Genomic DNA, 21132 nt, shown 5'->3' with positions numbered 1-21132 from the left:
TAGTTCAGATTTGAATCATGGACATTAAATGCCTAGGAAACTCAATTAGTGTATAAAAAGGCCAAACAAACCCTGAATAAGTTTAAATTTCAGCATGAATATCCTATCGATCCATGTTGCCCATAGAAGAAAATACAAGGCGAAACGAGGCAATGATTGTCGTTTCGCCCACAAGGGGGACAATATTCCTTATCGGAACCATGAGGCTTCTTTGAGAGAAGCTCCGGTTTGTAAGAGGCTTGTAATAAAACTTGCGTCAAAATGGACAAAAGCAATTCCTTGACATATATGTGCCATGTCGTGACACCATGCCTAGTTTCACGATTTTTGGGTGAGTTTTGGATTTATGGGGATTTAAAAACCAAGATTCTTCTCACGAAATGTTTTCAAATAGCATACGTTTCACTCACGAAAGCCGTGTGCCTACCAAACCATGGCTGATGCCTCCCTCCCCCTGCTGCACGCACGATCTGAGTCATGCGTTCTGATTGGCCAGAACCCAAACCCCACAGATCATACGTCTGCACCATTGGATGCTCCCAGATCAAACGACAATCCTTAGCCCTTTCAACAGCACATCCAATATATGGGTAATCACTGTGCGCATGAGTCGTGCTAGCTCATGCTTCCTTCTCTACTAAGTTTTCTATATTAATGTTGTTATATATCCAAACAGGCTACCATTTCCCGCCACTCCTCTCATCGGTTTCCCGCCTCTTCTCCCATTGTTTCCCCGCTACCAGTGTCAGTGCTCATTTAAGGCTAGGCAGCGACACACGGCCATGTAAATATCGCGCACAGTTTCTAAAAGCACAGATGTGTGTGATAGGAGGGAGAACTTCCCATAGGGTGACCAGCGTGAAACGCCTTTAAGGCAAGGAGGCAATTCCTATCAGCAAGGTGCGGCTTCCCATCCGCTAGCCTAGTCAAATAGAACATAGAAGTTAAGCGTGCTCGGGCTGGAGTAGTCCAAGGATGGGTGACCCGGTGGGAAGTTGCATATCTCAAGATTCATTTAAATGCTATGACACGGTCATTATGGAGATAAAGAGATAAATATCTCTATAGTGACCTGTCATGGTGACTATATAAACCCTGGGATCCTTGTTTTGCTAATTTGCAGACTATGTTTTTATTGATTATTTTTTGCTCTTAAAAATTAAAGAATGATTGACTCTATAGTGACCTGTCATGGCAACTATATAAACCTTTTTCAGGTCGCATGCAGGGTATAGGGGGCAGGGTGTTCTGACCAAGCATGTCTCCCTTGTGCGACTTATAAACGATACACATATTTGTGGGCTCCCGAGGTATATATATTATCCTTTACTGACAATGAGGGGCCCCACAAATCTATCCCTTAGACCCAACAACGACAAGGGTTTGACCATGATGGTTTCCTATTGCTATGTGTGCCATGTTAGACCAAATAAAGTTTGAGCGCATGCGTTGGACGACCGTCGGTGTCAAAACCAGCAGATCTCGGGTAGGGGGTGTCGGTGTCAAAACCGATGGATCTCGGGTAGGGGGTCCCGATCTGTGCGTCTTAGGCTAATGGTAACAGGAGGCAAGGGACACAATGTTTACCCAGGTCCGGGCCCTCTCGATGGAGGTAAAACCCTACTTCCTGCTTGATTGATATTGATGATATGGATGTTACAAGAGTTGATCTACCACGAGATCGTAGAGGCTAAACCCTAGAAGCTAGCCTATGATAATTATGATTCTGTCTCTAAGGAATAAACCCTCTAGTTTATATAGACATGGGAGAGGGCTAGGGTTTACATGTAGTCGGTTACAAAGAAGGAAATATAATATCCGGATCTCCAAGCTTGTCTTCCACGCCAAGGAGAGTCCCATCCGGACATGGGACGAAGTCTTGAGTCTTGTATCTTCACGGTCCAACAGTCCGGCCAAAGTATATAGTCTGGCTGTCCGGATACCCCCTAATCCAGGACTCCCTCAGTAGCCCCTGAACCAGGCTTCAATGACGATGAGTCCGGCACGCAGTTTTGTCTTCGGCATTGCAAGGCGGGTTCCATCTCCGAATACTCCAAAGTACCTGTTGCAACAAACAGTGTCCGGCTTCCCATCAATGTTGTACTCCTCGGCTCATGTGCCTCAATAATGACCATCTCCACGTGTCGAGTGAATACGAGGAGCTGAGGCATTTTTGCATTTGCCACCCCCGGTACGGCAGGCTAACCGTCTATTTGAAGAGACAGGGATTCTCAGATCCAAACCTCACCCTCTTCCCTCGAGCAAGCATCTAACAGAGTGCTCCGGAAAAAACCATTCCAACATGGCCGGTCGCCGCAGCTCTTCTTCTCCCTCCCCTCGCTCCAAGCCGGGTGACTGGGAAGAGTTTTCAGTTCCTCACAGCCGTTTGATAGAGCTACAGACCCAAGGGTTTCTCCCACCGACGTTCATGGTCCCCATCCGAGCCGGACTAGCCACCTATAATGGCGGGGAGCAAGCGGAGGGATCTCCTAATCCATCCCCAGAGGAACGAATATGCCTCATCCCGCATCTGCTAAGGGGCGTCGGGTTTCCTATCCACCCATTTCTTCGCGGGCTCTTGGAGTTCTATGGCCTCCAGTTGCACAACTTCACCCCTGCCCCCGTGCTGCATATAGCAGGATACGTTGCCCTTTGTGAGCTATTTCTAGGCTGCGAGGCTCACTTCGGGTTATGGAAGAAGTTGTTCTCCTTGTCCCTCGCAACCAGGGGGAATCCCTATGTCAAGTGGGCGGAGTTGAAGTATGGCGCATCGCCGAGACCGGATACCTATTCGATACTCCCAAGAAGGCACCGGAGAACTGGCCTTCGGAGTGGTTTTATGTCGACGATGTTCCCCTTTCGGATCCAGTCCGGACAGGTCTCCCCGAGTTCGGTAACGCTCCACCGAAGGCACATCGAAGCTGGCGCCCTCGGGCCCCCCAAGAGGAGGATACCAGAGAAATACACTTCCTGATGAGCAGGACAAAGTTACTGGCCAAATCCGGGCTGACGATAGTCGAGGTTATGGCAATATGCATAATGCGGGGAGTGCAGCCGCTTCAAATTGAGGGAAGCCCATGTGGCACTACAACGGGGAAGATGATGCCGCCCGCTGTGGCCGTAAGGGTCTGGACTCCGCCACTGCTCTGGCGAGGATATTGTCCGATCTGTATAAAGGAGAAGAAGAAGAATTCCTTCACATTAAACAGCGGGATGGGTTTTCTATGTACAACCCCCCAAGCTGGGTAAGTCGCCACCCTTTTCCCCCGCTTCATTCATTCCGACGTCCTTCGTCAAGATTATTTACCTCAACATTTCCGAGCAGGAACTGAGGAGGGCCGTAGAAGGGTTCAACAGCCCCTCCCCGCAGCCAGAGGACCCCGGAAGGGTTTTCGATGCCGGATTTGAAGAAGATCCGGATATTACTGTGGAGCTTGTCAACGGGACATTTTATCAGGCCAGCTATGATGGTGCCTCGGCGGCTGCTACGTCTTGAGCTTGTGTTGGTTTTCCTCGAAGAGGAGAGGGTGATGCAGCAATAGTAGCGTAAGTATTTCCCTCAGTTTTTGAGAAACAAGGTATCAATCAAAGTAGGAGGGTCCTCAAAAGTCCCACGTGCCTACACAAACAAACAAAGAACTCGCAACCAACACAATAAAGGGGTTGTCAATCCCTTCATGGCCACTTGCGAAAGTGAGATCTAATAAAGATAGTAAGATAAGATAAATATATTTTTTGGTATTTTATAATATAGATGCAAAAAAGTAAAGATGCAAATAAAGGTAGATTGGAAGCAAATATGATAAGAGATAGACCCCGGGGCCATAGGTTTCACTAGTGGCTTCTCTCAAGATAGCATAAGTATTACGGTGGGTGAACAAATTACTGTCGAGCAATTGATAGAAAAGCGAATAATTATGAGATTATCTAGGCATGATCTTGTATATAGGCATCACCTCCATGACAAGTAGACCGACTCCTGCCTGCATCTACTACTATTATTCCACACATCGACCGACTCCTGCCTGCATCTAGAGTATTAAGTTCATAAGAACAGAGTAACGCATTAAGCAAGATGACATGATGTAGAGGGATGAACTCAAGAAATATGATATAAACCCCATTTTGTTATCATCAATGGCAACACTACAATATGTGCCTTGCAACCCTTTTTGTCACTGGGTAAGGACACCGCAAGATTGAACCCAAAGCTAAACACTTCTCCCATGGCAAGAAAGATCAATCTAGTAGGCCAAACCAAACTGATAATTCGAAGAGACTTGCAAAGATAACTCAATCATACATAAAAGAATTCAGAGGAGATTCAAATATTTCTCATAGATAAACTTGATCATAAACCCACAATTCATCGGATCTCGACAAACACACTGCAAAAAGAGTTTACATCGAATAGATCTCCACAAGAGAGGGGAGAACATTGTATTGAGATCCAAAAAGAGAGAAGAAGCCATCTAGCTAATAACTATGGACCCGTAGGTCTGTGGTAAACTACTCACAACTCATCGAGGGGCAAGGATGTTGATGTAGAAGCCCTCCATGGTCGATTCCCCCTCCGGCAGAGTGCTGGCGAAGGCTCCAAGATGAGATCTCGCGGATACAGAAGGTTACGGTGGTGGAAATTGTGTTTCGTCTACCCCCTGGTTGTTTTCGGGGTACGTAGGCTTATATAGGAGGAAGAAGTACGTCGGTGGACGCCTGAGGGGCCCACGAGACAGGGGGCACGCCCTATAGGGGGGCCCTCCTATCTCGTGGGAGCCTCGGCTGCTTCTTGACTTGCACTTCAAGTCCTCTGGATCACGTTCGTTCCAAAAATCACGCTCCCGAAGGTTTCATTCCGCTGGGACTTCGTTTGATATTCCTTTTCTTCGAAATACTGAAATAGGAAAAAAAACAGCAATATGGGCTGGGCCTCTTGTTAGTAGGTTAGTCCCAAAAATGATATAAATGTGTAAAATAAAGCCCATAAACATCCAAAAGGGGTAATATAATAGCATGGAACAATCAAAAATTATAGATACGTTGGAGACGTATCAAGCATCCCCAAGCTTAATTCCTGCTCGTCCTCGAGTAGGTAAATGACAAAAAAGAATTTTTGATGTGGAATTCTACCTAGCATAATTCTCAATGTAATTTTCTTTATTGTGGCATGAATGTTCAGATCCAAATGATTCAAAATAAAAGTTCATATTGATAAAAGAAATAGTAACACTTCAAGCATACTAATCAAAGTAATCATGTCTTCTCAAAATAACATGGCAAAAGAAAGTTCATCCCTACAAAATCATATAGTTAGGCTATGCTTCATTTTCGTCACACAAAGATGTTCCCAACTTCTATACCCCCGATGACAAGCCAAGCAATTGTTTCATACTTAAATAATCTCAAACTTTTTCAACCTTCACGCAATACATGGGCGTGAGCCATGGATATAGCACTATGGGTGGAATAGAATATGATGATGGGGATTGTGTGGAGAAGACAAAAAAGGAGAAAGTCTCACATTGACGAGGATAATCAACGGGCTATGGAGATGCTCATCAATTGATGTCAACATGAGGAGTAGGGATTGCCATGCAACGGATGCACTAGAGCTATAAATGAATGCTCAACAAAAGAAAACTAGTGGGTGTGCATCCAACTTGCTTGCTCATGAAGACATAGGGCATTTGAGGAAGCCCATCATAGGAATATACAAGTCAAGTTGTATAATGAAAAATTCCCACTAGTATGAAAAAGACAACTTGTGAGACTCACTATATGAAAAACATGGTGCAACTTTGAAGCACAATATATGAGACTCACTACATGAAGAACAAGGTGCTACTTTGAAGCACAAGTGTGGAAAAAGAGATAGTAACATTGACCTTTTTATTTATTTCTTTGTTTTCTTTTTTTCTTTTTTTGGGCCTTTTTTTTATTTTGGCCTTTCTTTTTTTTCTCTTTTTTCTCTTTTTTGGGCAATGCTCTACTAATTATGATCATCACACTTTCATTGATTACAACATATGAATTACAACTCGAAACTAGAACAAGATATGACTCTATATGAATGCCTCTGGCGGTGTACCGGGATGGTGCAATGAATCAAGAGTGACATGTATGAAAAATAATGCATGGTGGCTTTGCCACAAATACGATGTCAACTACATGATCATGCAATGGCAATATGACAAAAGTAAAGTATGTCATGATGATTGTAAACGGAACGGTGGAAAGTTGCATGGCAATATATCTCGGAATGGCTATGGAAATGCCATAATAGGTAGGCATGGTGGCTGTTTTGAGGAAGATATAAGGAGGTTTATGTGTGATAGAGCGTATCGTATCACGGGGTTTGGATGCACCAACGAAGTTTGCACCAACTCTCAAGGTGAGAAAGGGAAATGCACTGTATCGAAGAGGCTAGCAATGGTGGAAAGGTAAAAGTGCGTATAATCCATGGACTCAACATTAGTCAAAAGAACTCATATACTTATTGCAAAAATTTAGAAGTCATCAAAAATCAAGCACTACGCGCATGCTCCTGGGGGGATAGATTGGTAGGAAAAGACCATCACTCGTCCCCGAGCGCCACTCATAAGGATGCACAAGCCAGGTACACTTCATGTTTCAAATTTGTTACACAACTTTAACCATACGCGCATGCTACGGGACTTGATAACTTCAACACAAGCATTCTTTAAATTCATAATCACCCAACTAGCATGACTTTAATATCACTACCTCCATATCTCAAAACAATTATCAAGTATCAAATTGATCATAGCATCCAATTCACTTCCTATGATAGTTTTTATTATACCCAACTTGGATGCCTACCATTCTAGGACCAATTTTATAACCATAGCAAATACCATGCTGTTCTAAAAGACTCTCAAAAAGATATAAGTGAAGCATGAGAGACTATTAATTTCTACAAAAATAAGTCACCACCGTGCTCTAAAAGATATGAGTGAAGCACTAGAGCAAAAACTATCAAGCTCAAAAGATGTAAGTAAAGCACATAGAGTATTCTAACAAATTCTAATCAAATAAGCTTCTCCCAAAAGGTGTGTACAGCAAGGATGATTGTGGTAAACTAAAAAGCAAAGACTAATATAATACACGACGCTCCAAGCAAAACACATAACATGTGGCGAATAAAAATATAGCTCCAAGTAAAGTTACCAATGAACGAAGACGAAAGAGGGGATGCCTTCCCGGGGCATCCCCAAGCTTAGGATTTTGGCTATTCTTGAATATCTTGGGGTGCCTTGGGCATCCCCAAGCTTAGGCTCTTGCCACTCCTTATTCCATAGTCCATAAAAGCTTTACCCAAAACTTGAAACTTCACAACACAAAACTCAACAGGAAATCTTATAAGCTCCGTTAGTGAAAGAAAACAAAACCACCACAAAAGGTACTGTAATGAACTCATTCTTTATTTATTTTGGTGTTAAACCTACTGTATTCCAACTTATCTATGGTTTATAAACTATTTTACTAGCCATAGATGCATCAAAATAAGCAAATAACATACGAAAAATAGAATCTGTCAAAAACAGAACAGTCTGTAGCAATCTGTAACTAACGCAAAATTCTGGAACTCTAAAAATCCTACCAAAATAGTAAGTCCTGGAAAATTTGTTTATTGAACAGCATCAAAAAGAATCAACACAAAAGTACGTATCTGTGATTTAACAAAATTAAATTCGTGTGTGCAAAGTTTCTGTTTTTCAGCAGAATCAAATCAACTATCATCATAGGTTATCCTATAGGTTCTACTGGGCACAAACACTAATTAAAAGATAAGAACACATCTAAACAAAAGGTAGATGCAAGCTTTATTACTAAACAGTAGCAAAAACAAAAAACACAAAGAAAAATTGGGTTGCCTCCCAACTAGCGCTATTGTTTAACGCCCCTAGCTAGGCATAAAAGCGAAGATAGATCTAACAGGTGTCATCTTTGGCACTAAATTCATAAGTAGACCGCATAATAGATTCATAAGGTAATTTGACTTTCTTTCTTGGAAATTTCTCCATGCTTTTCTTTAATGGAAATTGGAATCTAATATTCCCTTCCTTCATATCAATAATCGCGCCAATCGTTCTAAGGAAAGGTCTACCAAGAATAATAGGGAAAGAAAGATTGCAATCTATATCAAAAACGATAAAATCCACGGGCACCAAATTTCTATTTGCAACAATGAGAACATCATTGATCCTTCCCATTGGCTTTTTAATGGTGGAATCTGCAAGGTGCAAATTTAAAAAGAATCATCAAGATCATGGAAACCTAGAATATCACATAAAGTTTTCGAAATCGTGGAAACACTAGCACCCAAATCACACAAAGCAAAACACTCATGATCTTTAATTATAATCTTTATAGTAGTTTCCCACTCATCATTAAGTTTTCTAGGTATAGAAACTTCCAAATTAAGTTTTTCATCATAAGATTGCATCAAGGCATCAACAATATGTTTGGTAAAAGCTTTATTTTGACTATAAGCATGAGGAGAATTAACAACGGATTGCAACAAGGAAATACAACCTTCTAAAGAACAATTATCATAATCAAAATCCTTGAAATCTGAGATTCAATGCTATTTAAAGTTGTGACCTCTCCAATCCCACTTTTACCAAATTTAGCATCAAGATCTAAAAACTCCGAATTCTTGGGACGCCTTCTAGGTAAAGTTGACTCATCATCAGTCCCATAATTATCAAGATTCATATTGCAAAACATAGATCTAATAGGAGATGCATCAATAACTTTAAGATCCTCATCATTATTTTCATGGAAACTAGAAGAACACGCTTTTATAAAGCTATCTTTTTTAGCACGCAATCTAGCAGTTCTTTCCTTGCACTCATCAATGGAAATTCTCATTGCTTTGAGAGACTCATTGATATCATGCTTAGGAGGAGAAGATCTAAGTTTAAGAGAATCAACATCAAGCGAATGTCTATCAACGTTCCTAGCCAAATCATCAACTTTGAGCAATTTCTCTTCAAGCAAAGCATTAAAATTCTTTTGAGAAATCATAAATTCTTTCACACTATTCTCAAAGTCAGAGGGAATCTTATTAAAATTACCATAAGAATTATTGTAAGAATTTCCATAATTATTAGAGGAATTACTAGGGAACGGTCTAGCATTAAAGTTTCCTCTATAAGCATTTTTCCAAAACTATTCCTACCAACAAAATACACATCCATAGATTCATTATTATTCTCAATCAAAGAAGACAAAGGCATATCATTGGGATCAAGAGGAGTATTTTTAGTAGCAAACAATTTCATAAGTTCATCCATCTTTCCACTCAAAACATTGATTTCTTCTATAGCATGCACTTTTTTACTAGAAGATCTTTCGGTGTGCCATTGAGAATAATTAGCCATAATATTATCAAGAAGTTTTGTAGCATCTCCAAACGTGATTTCCATAAACGTGCCTCCCGCGGCCGAATCTAAGAGATTTCTAGAAGCAAAGTTCAAACCGGCATAAAAAATTTGTATGATCATCCATTAATTCAAACCATGAGTAGGGCAATTGCGAAGCATCAATTTCATTCTTTCGCAAGATTGGGAAACATGCTCATGATCAAGTTGTTTAAAATTCATAATATCGTTCCTAAGAGTGATAATCTTAGTGGGAGGAAAATACTTAGAGATAAAAGCATCTTTGCACTTGTTCCAAGAATCAATACTATTTTTAGGCAAAGACGAAAACCAAACTTTAGCATGATCTCTAAGTGAAAATGGAAATAACTTCAATTTGAAAATATTGTTATCCATATCTTTCTTCTTTTTCATATCACACAAATCGACAAAGTTGTTTAGATGAGTAGCGGCATCTTCACTAGGAAGGCCGGCGAATTGATCTTTCATAACAAGATTCAGCAAAGAACTATTGATTTCACAAGACTCAACATCATTAAGAGGAGAAATCGGAGTACTAAGGAAATCATTGTTATTGGTATTCGAGAAATCACACAATTTGGTATTATATTGCGCCATGGCAACAAGTAATCCAACACACAAGCAAACCGAAAAAGGCAAGCGAAAAGAGAGGAGGAGATAGGGAAAGAGAGGGCGAATAAAACGGCAAGGGTGAAGTGGGGGAGAGGAAAACGAGAGGCAAATGGAAAATAATGTAAATGCGAGGGAGATGGGTTTGTGATGGGTACTTGGTATGTCTTGACTTGAGGGAAGACCTCCCCGGCAACGGCGCCAGAAATCCTTCTTGCTACGTCTTGAGCTTGCGTTGGTTTTCCTCGAAGAGGAGAGGGTGATACAGCAATAGTAGCATAAGTATTTCCCTCAATTTTTGGGAACCAAGGTATCAATCCAGTAGGAGGCTCCTCAAAAGTCCCACTCACCTACACAAACAAACAAAGAACTCGCAACCAACGCAAAAAGGGGTTGTCAATCCCTTCACAGCCACTTGCGAAAGTGAGATCTAATAAAGATAGTATGATAAGATAAATGTATTTTTTGGTATTTTATAATATAGGTGCAAAAAGTAAAGATGCAAATAAAGGTAGATTGGAAGCAAATATGATAAGAGATAGACCCGGGGGCCATAGGTTTTACTAGTGGCTTCTCTCAAGATAGCATAAGTATTACGGTGGGTGAACAAATTACTGTCAAGCAATTGATAGAAAAGCGAATAATTATGAGATTATCTAGGCATGATCATGTATATAGGCATCACGTCCGTGACAAGTAGACCGACTCATGCCTGCATCTACTACTATTACTCCACACATCGACCGACTCCTGCCTGCATCTAGAGTATTAAGTTCATAAGAACAGAGTAACACATTAAGCAAGATGACATGACGTAGAGGGATAAACTCAAGCAATATGATATAAACCCCATCTTGTTATCCTCGATGGCAACAATACAATACGTGCCTTGCAACCCTTTCTGTCACTGGGTAAGGACACCACAAGATTGACCCAAAGCTAAGCACTTCTCCCATGGCAAGAAAGATCAATCTAGTAGGCCGAACCAAACTGATAATTCGAAGAGACTTGCAAAGATAACTCAATCATACGTAAAAGAATTCAGAGGAGATTCAAATATTTCTCATAGATAACCTGATCATAAACCCACAATTCATCGGATCTCGACAAACACACCGCAAAAAGAGTTTACATTGAATAGATCTCCACAAGAGAGGGGAAGAACATTGTATTGAGATCCAAAAAGAGAGAAGAAGCCATCTAGCTAATAACTATGGACCCGTAGGTCTGTGTAAACTACTCACAACTCATCGGAGGGGCAAGGATGTTGATGTAGAAGCCCTCCATGGTCGATTCCCCCTCCACAGAGTGCCGACGAAGGCTCCAAGATGAGATCTCGCAGATACACAAGGTTACGGTGGTGGAAATTGTGTTTCGTCTGCCCCCTGGTTGTTTTCGGGGTACGTAGGCTTATATAGGAGGAAGAAGTACGTCGGTGGACGCCCAAGGGGCCCACGAGACAGGGGGCACGCCCTATAGGGGGGGGCGCCCTCCTATCTCGTGGGAGCCTCGGCTGCTTCTTGACTTGCACTCCAAGTCCTCTGGATCACATTCGTTCCAAAAATCACGCTCCCGAAGGTTTCATTCCATTTGGACTCCGTTTGATATTCCTTTTCTTCGAAATACTGAAAGAGGCAAAAAAACAGCAATATGGGCTGGGCCTCCGATTAGTAGGTTATTGCCAAAAATGATACAGATGTGTAAAATAAAGCCCATAAACATCCAAAAGGGGTAATATAATAGCATGGAACAATCAAAAATTATAGATACGTTGGAGAAGTATCAGTGGCTATTGTCGCTGACTATCCCGGACTGCTGCCTTCATCGCGTGTAAGCAAGGCCAAAACCCTATCCTTCGAAGAGGACTCCTTTCTAGTGTCATGCCTGAAATATCGTATTTTTTGTAGAGACGACCGTCGGGATGCAGCGCCGAGCCCCTGGGGGCTCGTCGGCAAAGGGCGTCCGGATCGGGCAGGTCTAAGTGGAAGGCAGTTAGGGCCGAAACGCCGCTACAGAGGTATGGCAAAAACCTGCTCCATGATTATTGTGTTTGAAATGTAACAGCGTCCTTCGTGTCCTGGCAGAAAAAAGAGTAGCCGGACTATATCCGGAGATCCTGCCAATCACACCTCCACCAGCCGGATTCCAGAATCGGCTTTGAGAGAGGAGGCGGACGCGGGGCCGATGCCGCATTGTCCTCCGACAGAGGATGCGGATATGCTCTCCGCCACGAATTCCGAAGTAGAGAGCGCCATGAATCACCAGCGCCAATGGGCCGTACTTCGCAACAACATCTTTTCCGAAGAGGCATTTAATGCTTTCAATTCGGGAGATGCATACCTCCAAACTGCTCAAGGCGGGCTTGCCCGAGCGACGGACCAGTATGCCAAAGATATAAGGGTAAGAAAATTTGATAAGCATGTATAGCAGTAGCCCCTGAGACTTGAAACGGTTGGAACAACTGTTTTAAGGATCAATTTATGCACAGGTCCTTGCAGATAAGAATGCCCAATTGTCTCGAGAGCTGGAGCAGTGCAAGACCCAGCTGAGGGCCACAGTTGCCAAGTTAGAGGAATCCCAGAAGGCCTCATCTGGTAACATTTGTCTCAATTGTATGGAAATGTACCAGTTAGTAAGTGGCTTGTATGATAAGTCTAACGGAAAATTCTGCAGACAATCCTGGGGTGAATCCGGAGGTCGTAAGAGATAACAAGTCTCATCTCCAAAGGCAGCTAAAAGCTAGCGAGCGTGTTCTTACGCAAGTTAGGCAGGAGAAGAACAATCTTCAAGATGCCAATGTCCAGCTAGGCGTCGAATTAAAAGATGTTCATGCTCAGCTGGTGGACTCCGTAAAGGAGAACAGAAGGCTTCATCGCGGCATTTATGGTGAGTTTCTAGACTAACTGTAGTACAGCTCGGCGAGGAAGCCTATTGAAAAAGTTAATGTCTGTAGGTATGTTGACGGGCCGCCCTGAAGAGGAGATGCCCACGTCCGCAGGTGATATGTTCCAAGACCTCTGACAGCTGCACGAGCGAGCTCGACAGGTGATGCATGGTATTGCCTAGGCCTTGTGGCGATCCATCTCCCTGCCAAAAGGCATGGGGGAGCTCGTGGATGTGCTCCAAGGAGCACGGCGGCGCTTCCGATTGTGGAAGATGTCAGCCTGCCGACAAGGTGCAAGAGAAGCCTAGGCCATGGTGAAGACGCGCTACACCAAGCTTGACCTGAACCATATGGCCGAAGTTGGACCGGCAGGGCCAGATGGGCAAGAAATTCCCGTTAGTCTGGTGTACGACCAGGTAGCATTAGCCGCAAAGTATTCCCAACAGGATTGTAAGCTAGATAGCCTGTTGGACGGTATAGAGGAAGAATACAGTCAGTCCAAGCGACTATGTAATTCAATGGACATATGTAGTCCCTAGCCGGATTAAAAATCATTTGTCATGGCGAACCTTTTCGCTTCAGCCCCTGGATCCGATAGTCCGGGTTGTATCCGAATACCCGCTCAGTTATGCAGAACCGGGGTATGCGTGGAAACCAGGCGTAGGGGTCATAAGTTCTTGAACAGACAAGTACCCAACTAGCTATGTTATATTACATGGATAGTAAGAAACATCTTCTAGGGAGAATAGTTCCGTTAGGGGTTCCTTTCCCTGGGTACGCATGCATCGATGTACATGTCCGGACTACAAACAGAGATGCAGGATACAAAACTTCTGGGGATTTATGTTGTAATAAAAGAAAGGAACATCTTTTGCTCACCGACCGAATATTCCCTTACGAACGCTAGCTTTCGGCTTCTCCCAGTCTGAGGTACACATCCGGCTGAACCGGCAGTAACAATCGCAGAGGTGCTCCCCTTATGCCCTAGCCGAATTAACGGGAATGTAGGGCATAAACACAAGAGCCAGGCAACCCAGCATGGCCACATCTTAAGTCATATCGATGCATATAAGGGTGAAGAAAAGGCACATATGGAAAAAGAACGCATATGTGATGGGCAAAAAGCCATTAAAGTAATTATATTTAGCTTCCGTATAGGAAGCCCCCAGGTATGGCTTACACACATAGTGCGGCCAGAGTGATCCGGGCGTCCGCACTATATTGAGTACTTTGTGTGAAGAGGGAAAAAGGTCGAGAAAGGAAAAAGGAGGGAACATAATTAAAAAGGAGGGGGTAAGGAGACGAACACTGAGTTCGGCACTAGTCGTAGAATCTCCAGAGTCTGGCCGCGTTCCATGGGTTCGACTCGAGTCTGTTATCGTAAGCGGTACGCTCCTCCGGTGAGAACTTTATCAATGATGAAGGGACCCTCCCACTTAGGTTTGAGCTTGTCCTTCTTCTTCTCCGGTAGGCGTAGAACGAGTTCGCCAATATTATAAGTTTTGGCCCGCACTTCTCTGCTTTGGTACCGTCGGGCCTGCTGCTGATAGAATGCGGAACGGGCTTTTGCGACATCGTGCCCTCCTCCAGGGCATCTAAGTTGTCCTGCCGATCTAACTCGACTTCCTTCTCTTCGTACATGCGCACGCGAGGCGAATCATGTATTATGTCACAGGGTAGTACTGCTTCTGCGCCATACACTATAAAAAATGGTGTGTATCCGGTGGTGCAATAGGCGTGGTCCGCAGCCCCCAGAGTACGGAGCCGAGCTTCTCGACCCAGTGTGTGTCTGATTTTGTCAAGGATCGGACTAGTCTGGGTTTGATGCCGCTCATGATGAGACCGTTTGCATGTTCTACCTGGCCGTTTGTTTGGGGATGGTAGACGGAGGCGTAATCGAGCTTAATGCCCATGTTGCCGCACCAAGTTTTTACTTCATCGGCTGTGAAGTTTGAGCCATTGTCAGTGATGATGCTATGGGGGACGCCGTATCGGTGTACAACCCCAGATATGAAGTCTATCACTGGTCCGGATTCAGCCATTTTGACTGGTTTGGCTTCTATCCATTTGGTGAACTTGTCTACCATGACCAAAAAGTATTTTTTCTTGTGGCTCCCTCCTTGAGGGGTCCGACCATATCCAGACCCCAGACCGCGAAGGGCCAAGTGATGGGGATTGTTTGGAGAGCGGTAGGGGGCATGTGGCTCTGATTGGCAAAGAGCTGGCAACCGACGCAGTGTTGGACAAGGTCCTGTGCGTCTGCTCGGGCTGTAGGCCAATAACAGCCTGTGCGAAAGGCCTTGCTGACAAGTGCCTGAGCCGCAGCGTGGTGTTCGCCGAGTCCGGCATGGATTTCAGCCAAGAGTTGCCGCCCTTCCTCTTCGGAGATGCACCTTTGGAGCACTCCGTCACACTTTTCTTATAGAGTTCCCCTTCATGGACTTTGTAAGGTTTAGAATGCCACACGATGCAACATGCTTCATTTTGGTCCTCGGGGAGCTCCTGCCTATTTAGGTAGGCCAAGAAAGGCTCAGTCCACGAGGCGATTACAACCATGATTTCATGGGCCAAAGGTGTTATTTTGGTGGTGGAGCCTCCGATTATGTCTGATTGTTCGGAATCTGAGGGTGTATTCGGATCCGTGCTAGTGTTGCCGGACTCCCCTTCCCATACCATGGATGGCTTGAACAGCCTTTCCAGGAATATGTTAGGTGGGACAGGGTCGCGTTTAGCACCGATGCAAGCGAGGATATCCCCCGCTTGATTGTTTTCTCGAGCCACATGGTTGAATTCGAGCCCCTCGAACCGAGCTGACATTTTGAGGACGGCATTACGGTTGGCCGCCATTTTCAGATCCTTGGCATCAAAGTCTCCGTTTATTTGTGATATTGCGAGGTTTGAATCCCCGCGCACCTCCAGACGTTGAATGCCCATAGAGACTGCCATCCGAAGACCGTGCAACAGAGCCTCGTATTCGGCTGCATTGTTGGAGTCTGTGTATAATATTTGGAGTATGTATTGGACCGTGTCTCTGGTGGGAGACGTCAGGACTACACCTGCTCCCAATCCGGCCAGCATTTTAGAGCCGTCGAAGTGCATGATCCAGTTAGAGTACGCGCCGTACTCTTTAGGGAGTTCTGCTTCTGTCCATTTGGCGACAAAGTCATCCAGTACTTGCGACTTGATGGCCTGCCGTGGCTTGTATGTTATGTCGAACAGAAGGAGCTTGATGGCCCATTTAGCAATCCGGCCCGTAGCGTCGCGGTTATTTATTATGTCGTTGAGTGGTACTTCGGAGGCCACCGTAATCGAACACTCTTGAAAGTAGTGTCGTAGCTTCCGGGATGCCATGAAGACCACATATGCTATCTTTTGATAGTGTGGGTATCGGGATTTGCATGGGGTGAGGACCGTGGATACGTAATATACCGGCTTCTGGAGCGGGAATTTGTATCTGTCAGCCCCTCGTTCGACGACGAGTGCTGCGCTTACAACTTGATGTGTTGCAACTATGTACAATAGCATAGGTTCGCCAGTATTTGGCACTGTTAGGACTGGATTACTGGCAAGTAAGGTCTTTATTTCGTCCAGTCCGGCCGCGGCCGCATCCGTCCACATGAATTATTCGGTGCGCCGAAGAAGGTGGTAAAGAGGTAAGCCTTTTCTCCTAACCGGGAGATAAAGCGTCTTAAGGCAGCCACGCATCCAGCTAGTTTCTGGATCCTCCTTGATAACCTCCTCCTCTAGAGCACAAGGTTCTGAAGATTTCTGCCTCCACGTCGCCGTCAAGTGGCTAATCGACCGCCGATGTTTACCCCACCAAGCTTGGCGTCGACTGAGTGGAGTAGCGGTGGCCTTCCTGGGACCAGATCAGCGGCGACCTACCGTGTACTACTCTTCCTTGCTGTCGGCTGTGCCCACGCATGCGCGCCAGCTTCGTGACCGTGGCGACGGAGGGCGACCGGGGGAGGGGGGTGCCAGCGATCTCCTTCGTCTACTCCTGCGATAGTATGTCGAAGAGAGCTTTGGAGCGCGCCCAGAGCGGAGCCGCCGATGTCCCTCGTCTGCTCCTGCGATAGTACGTCCAAGAGAGCTTCAGAGCGCTAGGAGGCCATGGTTGGAGTGGTGCCGACAAAAGGAAGGGACCGTAGGAGAATGAGTGTGGGTCCTTTGCTATGGCTGGGAGCTGGGGCTCAAGTTAATATAGCGGGCGAATGGAAATGAGCCGCGGGAGATGGATGGACGGCTGGCGCCGGCGTAGGTTCATCGGGCATGAATGCGAACGCTGCTTCAGTGACTTAACTGCAGGTGCGTTGGGTTACTGACATGTGGGCCCGATGGGCATCTGGCCCGCATGTCAGTGACACACCAACTGCACCTGCAGTTAAGTCCGGTGAATGCGGCATTGACATTCTAGAGAGACGGTGACCATTTCAGGCGGGAAGCGCGCGCTAGCGATGGAAGGGGTTTTGGTAGGCTAGGGTGGTCAGACGCTGGCATGCTGTTAAAGTGTGAACTCATGGATGACAAGCCTTTGAAGCATATGCGGCACGTATTGACAACCGGGCGTCCATGCAACCGCTCTTGTCGCTAGCTAGCCTTCGACGACCACCATTAGACACCACACAACCATGCATAACTTACGAATAATGGACGAATCGATCAGACACACACTCGTGTGCAGTGGCAACTAAGATCGGTCGCTCACGATAGTACATACTACCATAGTACCCTCTCTAGCTAGGCTGTTTTATAGATTGTCGTTGTGATGGATGATATACATGAGCAAGGCGCTCCGAGTATGACCGTTGGTGTTGAGCCAGGTGAATACATGCTTGGCGTTCGCGTAGGCCTCCATCAAACGTCTAAACAGTAATGTCAGGCACCGCCGAGGCGCACAGGTGATGGGCTCGCCATTTGCATTGCGCCATGAGCAGGACTTTGATTGAGAGGGCGACGTGCATGCATTAGCATGCTTTGACAACGTGAGCATGAGTGTCTGACGCAAAGTATTTCATTTTCATTTGGCTGACGAGTGTGCGTTGCAGCGACGAGTCCGTGGTTTGATTCCCCACATACCCATAATTTTGGTTTTTATTTCTTTCTCCACTGACAGGTAGGCCCGCGTAGATAGATAAAGAACACGAGATGATGAGGCGCATGAGGACTGTTTGACTGGTCAACCAGACAAATACAGAGCTATACGCTGAGCCAGTGAACGTATAATCACCATATCTCATATACAATGATCAAAGTGACCTATCAAGACAAGTTCGATGACCGCCAATGCATTTTACTCGGTAATAAATGACCAAGATTGAAGGGGAATCCAAATTTCCTTCGTCTTCTATCCTTGAGCTCTTGACAAACCAATGCACTATACGGTTGTCCGGCCACTCCACCCCAGAGCTCTCACCAAGCGTCGTTCATGCCACCGCGCCGCACACTAACCGGTAAGGAAGTGACGGCATCCCGCCGCGCCAATTTCCTCGCCGCCCACGACCGCACACAAAATGGTAGGGAATCGATGGCATCCTGCCGTGCCGAGTTCATCGCTGCTTGCGACCTCACACCTATGTGGGAAGAATTTGAAGCTGCCAAGGCAGAATGGGCGGTAGAGCAAGAGGCGGCCAAAGCCGCACAGAGGGAGCGGAAAGGTCAGAAAGCACCCAAGGAAAGAGAGGCCTGCCACTGCAAGAAAGAAGAGGACCCACGCGCTACTGCGAAGAGGTCGGCAGAGATCCAAGCACGGTCGGGTGTCGCCGACAAAGCCGGGAAGGAGAACCACGACGTCTGGCCAACATGTGAGAAGTAGTAGTACTAGTAGTTAGTATGTGTGTCTGTGTCTGAGTACGAGCATGTACCAGTACTACTAGTTACTACTGTAGTTTTTAGAGCAAATTACCAGTACATTAGCCTAGACTCAATGAAAAAAATTCTTATCCCATGTATCAAATGGCATCTCTTTCTCTATAGGAATTGAGATGCATGTCGTCTCACTTCCTATGATTTTCATATTCCTATAAAATTCCTATCCTATGAACGAAAGGAGGCCTCTGTTGGAGTAACTAATGTAGCTAGCAGTACTACTGGTACAGTAGTTTTCTTCAAGAAGCAGAATTCAATGAAGTAATGATGGTTCCTTCGTCCGAGCAACTTCAAAGTGGGAAAGGTTGGGCCTGTGATTTGATGGCTCATTAGTCATTATTACTGCGGCGCGACGACCGGGGTGACTCTCCCTTGGAGTTCTGCGTGCATGGCAAGTGGACCAGGATGGTCGACGTCCCACATGTTGGCAAACGGAAGTATTCTTTCCGATATCGAGGAGCAAGGAAACCGCCTGGTATAGTATCACTGCCGAGTGGTTCTCAAAAAAAATAGTATCATTGCTGATTTATATTTATTTTTTATTTCTGATGAATACTAGCATTTCAACTCTTACGATGAAGAGTGCCAAACACGGCACATGCTGGATGTCCCACACGTCAGCGAAAGGAGTGGGACATGAACAGCGTGGTAGAGCCCAGCGAAAAAACCCAGCGTGGTAGAGTGTCTCCACTTCTTCCACTTCTGGGTCGGAGACCACACATAGTAGTACTAGTGGTATGAACGATACAAGGTGCAACCTGGAGAGAAAGATACGTCTAGTTGGAAGGTCTCGGTACATATATACATGTAAACAAATATAAAAGCTAATATGTGCCTCCAACTACATTTTAGTAGTAATAGAGTACTTAGGCACGTACTCCATAAGATCACCGTGCATTGCATGTACAACATTTAGTTGTACTACGTAGTAAGAGACAAATGATGCCCAAGAGTTCCCTTCTCGACCCACTTCTGGGTGTTTGGTAGAGTGTATGGAGGGTGCATGAGTCCACACTAGTTTAGCACAAATATACTAGAAGCATGCATGAAGAGAGCATGCATGAAGAGGGTTGTTGATTTGAGCATGCATGAAGAGGAAACAACTATGCTGAGACGAGAACGCAACCAAACACACCCTATATGCCACGCATGTTCATACCATTTGTGCCTTTCTACTTCACTTACTGTCCTACATTACTCAGGTTCGTACGTCCACTCCTGGGTACATGTTCGTCTCATAGTTCCAGTCCCATGTGTTCTTCATATAGATGGAACGATCCTTGCATGACACGTGCACCTTGATGCTAGATGTCTCGCTTGTTGGCAAAAGGATGAACAAAGGCCACATAAAAAAAAATAGAGTGGAAGAACATAGATTCCTGACGACCGAGAAGGAGCAAGGAACCTCGTGGTGGAGCGTTTGCACTCATAATATTTTTAATATTCAGCGATATAAAATCAACCAATCATCTCCACAGTGGACTGGAAGAGTATGAAACATGGCAACCCAGTGTAGTTACATCATACTAGTACATGGCTAACCCACACTATCACCATATTTCTTGGCTTCCGCACGACACTTATCTCTAGTAATCCAGCAGCTCGTATCGCTTCTCCCTCCTCGTCTCTCTCAAAGTGCGGCGGGCTGGCGTTTTTGCCGTCTATCGAGGTTAGTTAACTCATCACATGTTAGTGACATGACAAGAGCATTCTAAAAAAATTCCTTTCACGTTCCGTTTTCAAAAAGAAAAAAGCTCCTTTCACGTACGAATTTGACTGTATGCTTTGAGCAACTTGCATGTCCTATACTCCTCCAGTTTGGATACTCTAACTTAGCTAGTAGAGGTTAGACTAACTCATGACTAACCCTGAACTAACCGTAGCCAAAGAGGTGTTTGGGTGACAGGGTTAGATTGACAATAAATGGACTTGATGGAGAGAGAAAAGTGATTTTTCAGTGGTCCCAACAAGAACTATCTCCAGTTAGCACCTCTTGGGTGGGATAGTTTTTTTGGTCGGTTCGGTGCAACTTGGTCCAATTTAAACCCTCATGCTTGGATACTTTAGGGCTATTTGAGCCCCAACTAGCTCAAACTAACTCTAACCCATGGATCCAAACAGGGCCTATGGCCAACCTCGACGTGGAGCAGTCGCGTGCACTGGGAAGCAACGCTCTCTCGGCCGTCGCACCGCTTCAAAGCCGGCGCCAGTGAGAGGTCGCCTCTGCTCCGGCCGGGCATTAATGCGGCACTGACCCTCCAGGGCGACACTGACCGTTTCATGTGGGAAGCACGCGCTGGCAAGGGAGTATAGGTTTTGAACCGTTTCAAGTGTAGTACAGGT

This window comes from Triticum aestivum, chromosome 2B (assembly GCF_018294505.1).
Source record: "Triticum aestivum cultivar Chinese Spring chromosome 2B, IWGSC CS RefSeq v2.1, whole genome shotgun sequence".
NCBI lineage: Eukaryota > Viridiplantae > Streptophyta > Magnoliopsida > Poales > Poaceae > Triticum > Triticum aestivum.
Note: the sequence above shows the minus strand (reverse complement) of the source record.